Source organism: Cryptomeria japonica, chromosome 8 (assembly GCF_030272615.1).
Source record: "Cryptomeria japonica chromosome 8, Sugi_1.0, whole genome shotgun sequence".
In the NCBI taxonomy this organism is placed as follows: Eukaryota; Viridiplantae; Streptophyta; class Pinopsida; order Cupressales; family Cupressaceae; genus Cryptomeria; species Cryptomeria japonica.
In genome coordinates, this window is record NC_081412.1 from 176,793,992 (window position 1) to 176,803,207 (window position 9,216).

Here is a 9,216-nt window from a genome sequence, read left to right on the forward strand (position 1 = left end):
CAATTGCCACAGATTGAAGAATATCATACATGATGTCATTGATAGAGGTGACATAGAAGTTGATCGACATACCTCCAATGAAGAGAATGCGATGTTCAAGGAGCCATTTCCTAAACATGACAAGGGAAAAGAAAAAATTACTGATAATCAAGCCAATTATACCAAGACACCCTATGACTATGATTCTACCATTAATCACATTTCAATAGACAACCATGTTTTAACCATCATCATCAAGGATAACACTTCTGAAGGTCCTACCCAAAGGACTAAGGTTGTCCTAAAAGGTATTGGACCATCTTCCTTGTCTTCTAAAGACAAAGCCCTTGAATGTAATGTCACAACCCGTCGAGGAGTTACCTTGCAAGGCCTTCCATCCAAGCCCATGGCCTCTTCATCCACACAGAATGAGTATGACCTTGTAGATCAACTAGGGAAGACACCCACCCTCATCTCCATCCTTGAGATTTTATGTATATCCGCTGCACATAAGGCCATCCTTGATAAGACCTTGAGAGAGACTTATGTACCCACTGATCTGAACTTGGACTAGTTCCAAGCTATGGTGGGATAGCTTTCCATTCTACATAGCCTCACATTCACAGAAGCTGATGACACATCCATAACCCAGCCTCATACTGCACCTCTACATATTGAAGCCTTAATCTATAAAAATCGCATCAAATGAATTCTGATAGATGGAGGAGTGAGATTGAACATTTGTACATTGAGCACTATTAAAAAGTTGGGATATTCTGAAAAGGCTATGAATTATCCACATGCAGTTACCATTAAAGCATATGATGATGAAGAGCACTCATCCAAGGGCACAATCACCTTACCTCTCAGAGTTGGGCCAATTACAAAGGATGTGGTATGTCAATTCCTTGATTTAGAGATCACATATAATATACTCCTGGGACATCCATGGATTCACAAAATGAGAGCTGTTCCCTCAACATATCATTACTGTATCAAGTTTCCACACAATGGAGTTGAAGTGACTGTCAAAGGCGATCCAAATCCGTTCATATATCGCAATAACCTACGATCAAGAATAGAAACAATAGTCCTAGTCAATAGAGAAGCAAATCCATCATCATCAAATGTTGATCCTGAATCATTGAAAGCTTCTACATACAAACAAATAGAGATCAAATAAAAGGTCAAGGTTAAAGACCTAAGATGTGGTGAATATATCTTTCATGTTGATCAACTCCCACTATCCCCTAAGGCATTCAATCAATAGGAACAACCTACAAATAATTTGCAATAACAAGGAATTGGGTGTGAACCACCTAGTGTTGTGGCTACTAAGTCTAAATGCAAATCTCCTCTAGTGGTGCAAGCATCTCTTGATATCAATAATCCTAAGAGTGGTTATAGCGAGGAATCTATTGAGTCTATCGCTAGCCCACTTGAGAGATCAAATGGCCTTACCATTTCATCCATTCATTCTATTTCCACTCCACTCCTAGGATTGGATCAACAAGAATCAGAAAAGCCCTTACTCATTGGGGATCAAAAATCAAGCTATGAAAAGAAAAATCTAAAAGTCAAAAATAAAGAAAATTTCTTTCATCCAAATCAAAATAAAAAGCTATTGGACTCTAAGAAAATCAACATCAAAGATAAAAATCCTCTAAAGAGAAAAGAACAAGAGTTGATCTCCTCTAATATCAAAATAAATAGGGGCAAAAGTTCTAATATTTCAAGTAAAAAAGAATACTTGTTGATCCTAAGTCTCCATCATGTCATGATACTTTCACTTCTTTTTACAATCATAAGCCTTCATAACTCATCCACTTGTTCCACATATCCATTCCCTTTTGGTGATACATCATGTGATTGGACCTTTAATGGAACTTCCTCGAAGGAATTTTCTATTAGGGATGGCCAAACTTCTTTAGGTGACATGCATATGGGCCTACGTAGTTCACACATTAGTAATTCTACCTTAGTTCCTTCATCATGGAAGACAATCAAGGGAGAAACATATCATCTAGTCAAGGAAAATCATAGCTATAATCATAAGGTAAAGCATCACACATTTGAGGTGGGTGACTTAGTTCTTAGGGGGGATCCAAGAAATCAGTAGGACCAAGAAAATAAACAAAAATTTGAGCCCAATTGGCTTGGTCCTTACACCATCACAACAATTTATGGATCAGATGCATACTAGCTCTCAACACTAGATGGAGAACCTTTGGAGGATCCTATCAATAGAATGCACCTTCACCAGCTTTACACATAGCTCTTTCGAATATCCTAATACAAAAATACAAAAAAAAATGAAAAAAAAAAATCATTAAAAAAAAAATTGAAAAAATCGAAAAATGTAAAGAGAAATAAATTCCTTCAATAGTGAAAACCACTTCAGTGGTCCCTTGGGAAAGTACCATGGTGAAAATCGCATTACTGATGCCATGTGTAGAGACATTGCTCCTCCCTCCTTCAGGATTCAATCTCATCCTTTCACTTTGCACACACTCACAGCCTATCCATTCATAATAAATTTACACATTCCCATCATGGATTATTATTGATCTACCTAAGATTGGTTAACCATTCATAATAAAACCTCCCTTTTCACCCCTTTCCATCCATAATAAATCAGGTCCAATCTATAACTGGGGCAAAATCCTAAATCTAGTGATGGAAGTGGTACCCTAAGCATCGCATGTTTTGAGGAGCATCATCTTTGCATTCCTCCTTTTCACGCACAGTCTATAATAAAAAGATCATTTGCATCGCCGATCCACAATAAAGTTTCATTCTTCTTCACAATAAAGTATCAGTTCCATGGATTCAATCAGTTTCAGATGAGACACAATCAGCAGTGGGCTTTCAACAAATCAAATCTTTTAGTAGACTTTGGCAATAACATGGTTTTCAACCTCATCTATCCTTTATCAGGATGACAACATTGTGACAAAATCAAACATGTTAACATATGTGGCAAGAGATACAAATAAATTGAAAATTTCATCGTGTGTTGGTGTCAAGTCTTGGTTGTCTTTTGATTTTTATCTTTTGGTGACATGTCTTTTAGCTTTTCCAAGATGTCTCTGACTAGAGATTATATCTCCAAGATGTCTTTGACTAGAAAGGTGAGGATGGGATATGTTCACCTATTGTTTTGTTGTTTGTGGATTGTCTCTTAGTAATGGTATGACTTGTCCAAGGATATGAGGACACTGAGAGTCTAGTGTGAACTGGGGCATTCCTTGTTTGTGACTATCTGATCTCCATGCAAATGGGTATAATGACCTTCTAGGTCAAACCTATACCTCGATTGTCATAACCTATTTTCCATAATAAAGCTCAATGATAATAAATAACAAGAAGCTCTTTCACTTCCATATCTTCTACCTTCCATCCCCCTTTCATGATTGAGCTCCATTGTCCTTCCTTGAGTCCATGTAGCCCTTTATCACATGACTGAGTATAATGATGCCAAAAGTATCTGCATTTCATGTAGTCTACACCTGTGTTACCACATATTAGAATTATATAAGTACATATAGATATCACAATCACATCACATCTTGCATATATCATTGGTTAGTATCTACATTCTCATATAACATAAAAGAACAAAAATATATTGCATTTCATCATGTACATATTTGCATCCATATCAAAGTATCATAAAATCATCATCAACAACCTATGGAAGAATCACATAGGAACACACGCATATAGCTGCCACAAGGATAGATCATCTCATATATATATATATCAAAAAAAAAAGTGTCATGCTACAATGATGTCAATATATCATATGGCTACAAAATCACCCAAAGGTGTCTACATCATCATACAAAAACTGATACACAATAAATCCAAGAAAGCTATGATAAAGACCCTCCCTTGGAGCCAGCTTGCCTTGAAGGAATCTAATCTCTCGAAGGTCTAGTCCCTGGATCATCTCGTATGTCCCCTCTTGTAAACCTCACGGGACCATCTTTTCACCAAAGCAGTTAATGGTCTTGTTTTTGCCCAAATCTCAGGCATATAAATAATGTGTCTCAATCCCATCACCTTGATCATGGTGTGGTCCTCAGCAGTCAAATCTGTTTGTAACTATTTTGTCACAAGGAATTGCTCTCTAGACTCAATTTTGGGTAAGTAATGTTGCATCCAATCAAATAAATTGTGTCAATCCTAGTGGTACTCATGTTCATCACATAGTTCCACTTATCTTATCCTATCCTAGCCTAGTGGTACCTATGTCCATCACATGGTGATTCTCATCAGGCTCTATCCTAGTGCTTATGTATATCACATTGCACTATATCCTATCTTTCTAGAGTACTCGCTGGATTTTATCAATTCGACGACTTATCCTACACTCAACTTAGCAAACCTACCTGATTTAGGGCACATGTTGAGTGAATCCTCTTAATAGCTTCTCCAATTGGCAACATATGTTTATCACATAATTGTCAATTCTAGCCTTGTTTTCAGTTGTCTTCCCTAGGGCACTTGTTTGAGTGAATCCTATCAGCAACTTATCTAATTGATAGCGTATGTTCATCACAAAACTATCAATTTTGGCCTTTTAAGACATAGACACGATTCCATTGATTCCTCTTGAGTCGGTATTTTTCCTACATGACCTTGTCACCCTATCTTGTCAGTCCTTTCTAACCTTTCTTTCTTATCAAGAGATTGTTTGCGATCTTTTCAAATAAAACTCATCCAATCTCTCAAGGGTGCATATCAATCCCCTCATGGGGATTAGTTTGCCTTATCTTCTTTGAGCCAACACGACAAGATGTATTGTCTCAAAGAGGGGCAAAATGTAGACACCTAAAATTGTCCTGTCTAATTAAATAAATATTTTTATTTATTTAATTATTTTATCCTAAGTCTTCTATTAATTAAATAAATTCTTATTTATTTATTAGTTCATTAATCCTCTTCTAAGCCTTTCCTCATTTAAATAAATACTTTTATCTATTTAAATTGTCCTTTTCGTAAATTAAATAAATATTTTATTTAATTAATCCCATTTCCTCTATTAATTAAATAAATATTTATTTATTTAATTAATTCATTATCCTTTTCCATCCATGACACGTCATTCATCTCTTAATTCTTCTCCTACCTACCCCCTTTCTCATTTTATTATTTCCTCTACCTAACCTTTAATCCTAGCCAACCGTTTATCGTCACACCTCTCAATCTTATCCCTCAATTTATTACACTCTCTTCTACATAAGAGGATACTCTCCTTCATTATCAAAACCTAATGTATGAGCATTCTAATCAATCAATCATCTAATCATCAAATCAAGGTGTCCAATCAATCTTATGCAATCAAGCTTTCTATCAACCACATTTTTGTTCTTTGTTGAGCTCTTGTGCACACATAAAATATGAGAGAAAATATATCAAGCAAGATCAATGGAGATAGGAAGGCAATAGAGATTGAAACCTTACTAGACATTTGAATGGTAATATTGCTTTATTTTTCTTAATTTACATGATCTTATGTATCTCTATTGGTATTGGTGAATGTTTCATTGTAGGACTTAGATGGTTTGTGGTTAAATCTTTATGGTTTTACAATATTTTATCATCACTTTTCACCATATATATATATATATAATCTTTTACATTTATGTATGTATATAATTATACTAGTATATATATTCGCTAGTATATTGATCTTTTGTTTTTATCATTTATTTATTTGTTTTCTCTAATCTATATGTATGAATTTATTTACATGCATGCATATATATTTTTCTTTTGCATGTATGCTTCTATGTGTGTCTATCTTTATATTTATTGTTCTTGTGTATGTGGGGGATATTTGGGTGTGCATTGTTTTATGTTTTTTTTCTTTTTGTGTTAGTTTCCTTCTCTTTATTACTCTTTTCTTTTTGTTGGGTATATTTATTTATTTATTGTCTTTTTAGTGGTCTTTGTATCCTAGTTTATTGTATTTTTCCTTTTTATTTATTTTCTACTTCTTGTTCTACGTGCTTGGGTCTTTCTTTCTACCCAATCCTTCAAAGGTGTTTATCCACCCAACCAATTGAAGCTTGCGCTTCTTTGTGCTTATGACAAGCTCCCATCTCGCACAACGGAGTGTCCTAGAAAGATGACATCAATTTTCGGGAATTGGACCTGTGCGTGCATGTAGCATCTAACAACCTAACAAATTGAACTTATCTACACGTGATATGGCAGGGATAAATAAATAACTTGGCCAAGTTTTAACCCTTTTGGGGTAGGTGTAAACACCCTTCCTTGTTTGACCCATAATCAAGCACCTTATCCATTATACATCCCTCATAGACAAAGATTAAAATTACCCCTCACGGGTATATACATACATATTTTTATATTTACAATTAATGTTTTATTGTATCATGTTTGTCACTTCTCTTTCATTTGCATCCTAGTCTATTATATATATATATATATATATATATATATATATATATATATATATATATATATATCCATTTATGAAATTTATATCCATTATAGGCCAAAAGATAATATTTATCCCTCCTGGATAATCTCGACTAGTGTTAATAATTTAAATTTCCTAATTATGGAATTTATATACTTGTTAGGATCTCTTTAAATAAATTGACAGACTCAAAAATTGACTTACCCTATCTCCAATATATGTAGTTACTTGCAGACATAAGAAAGAAATTTAATCAACTTTGAGAAATATTTAGTTATCAACAGTCAAAATTTAGATCCTTAGAAGGCAAAAAAGAGGGAAGAAAGAGAGGACATGAGGAATCAATTTAACCAACAAGGGGTATCGGCTAAGCTTGCTTCACCCGATCCATGCCAACCTACAATGACTCCTTTGTCAAGTTATCAGAATTACAAATTATTGATCCCTGTCCAATACCTTGATGGTAAAACAATTAAATCAACCTACTACAAAATTTGACTCAGATGAGAAAGGAGAATGGTAGGAGTGTTATAACCTAGCTAAAAAGATTCAACAGAATCACAATCACCTTGCTGGACTTTCCTTAGGTAGTAGTTCGATCCATGAGATCAGCAGAACATCAAAACAAACTATTTTATATTTGCAAATACTGTGAAAGGTGGAGACATTGACTAAACAAAAATGAAATATAACAGAGGAAAATGGGGAAGGGTGATACCTCCTATTGCTCAGGAGTCGATTTTGTCAATCAACTTTCAAATTTGACATATGGAAAGGGAGAAATAGGAATTGATTGTAACAAATGAAAAAAAAAATAAAGAAGTTGACTTTGACAGGAGAGAATGGATCCCCCCCCCCACCAAAGTGTCGATTCAATCAATAATATGCATATTTGAACACCAAAGGATATGTAGAAAAGAGAAAAGAAGAAAACCTGATACCCAAATGTTGCCTTTTCCTTTGTTATTTGTCCTTGATGACAACACTTGGATTGGTGCTTGGTTCCATTCTAACTTTGGCATTTTAGTGAGTTGGTTTTGGCAGATATGACTTTGTTATGGTATTGGTATTGGGCTTCATGTGCTTCATGTTTAGTTATCTAGCATTTATAGGTGTTGGTCATGATATCATAGCCTTTATACTTGAGATTTATATCTTATCATTCAAAATGCTTAACACTTAGCATACAGGGAAGACCATATTAAAGTGACCACATTGTATTCCACGTTGGCATTAAACTTTATTATCTTATGGCACTTCACCAACCATATTGTATTGTATCATGCTCAATTTAATACATTGGTACCAACTTGAAGTCAAGTCACTTTGGTGACATTGAGTAAAATGATGCATTATAATTTCTTAATAGTACATTGTGATTATATGAATTGGACAAGTAAAATGATAGAATGATGGATACATGGCATGTACACGTTCAACGGTATTATTGTGTAGGTTGAACCAGATTTCAAAATATACTATAAAGTGTTGACTTAAAAAATTATACATTTGGTTTGAGGTTTCAAGTGAAAAATAAAATATAGGGCAAACCAAAATAGTTATTTCATTTTTTACATTCTCTCAAACCCTAGTGCCACCATTGGTATTTTGTAACAAGTTTTCTGAGCATGAAAGAGTGCTATAATGGTTTGGTTTACAGTGAACGTGAAGAAGTGGCATCACAGATTCAGACGAAGGAGGTAAAATATGATTTTTGGGGATTTTATTCTCAATTGGAACCGCCATAAACAAAGGTATTATCTCTACAATTTCTTGCTTGGTTTTTTTTTTAAGGTAAAATGGGAATATCTGAAATTGAAAAGAAAGTAGTTCGATTTCATTCAATTTTTAAAAATCTCTTTTACATGTTCATTTATATTTCTCGGTTAAAATGGATAGCAAAAACCGAAAAAAAAGGAGGTTATTTTTTAGTTCATGAAAATAAGTATTTTTTGTTTGCTGTCACTGGTAATTTGAAGCTGAAAAATAAATTCTTATTTTGCAGATTTTGATTTTTACAAAAGTGAAAAAGATTACAATTGTGGCTATTATTTTTGAAAATCAAGGAAAAGTGAAAATGTTCTTGGCAATAGTATTTTTGTTTCTCAACTTGGTTGACAGTGAAAAACCCTAATCGAGGGTTTGTTTTCATTTCATGGGTTTCATTTCTTAGTGGCTCTATATAATCAAGTTTTTAATCCATTGAACAACTGGAAAAATAGTGAAACAATATATATCATGCAATGGACTGTAATGCATTTTGTTTGACTATATACTACTAAGATGTTGTGATTGCACAAATGGTAACAGTTACAAAACCTTTTTAGTGTACAGTTCTGGACAGGGCACCATTGAGGGTTATTATTGTTATATCTTAGATTTGCATAAAGCTATTTAAGATTGTTTATCTCTAGTTTTCATAACAGAGAACTTTGGTTTGAAGTTAAAGTCAGTTTATTGTAACACTGATTCATACAATGGATATTGAATTTGATGTTGTTGAAAGTCTAAACTTGATTTGTATTCAACTGTGGTTTTTGGACTACAAGTAAAATGCAATTGTAAAATTATTGGTGAGTACAAACACATACTTTTCTATTGGTTAGAGGATTTATTTGAGGTGTTGAGTTGATATCCACCATTGTAATTAGTTGATGATTCAGTTGGAATAAAGATTTTAGGTTCGAGTGGTTTTTTATACCCCATGAGGGTTTTTCCACTCAGGAATTCTTGGTGTTATGTGTTGTCTTCTATCTCTCTCTGATCATCTTTTGTGTGCATTC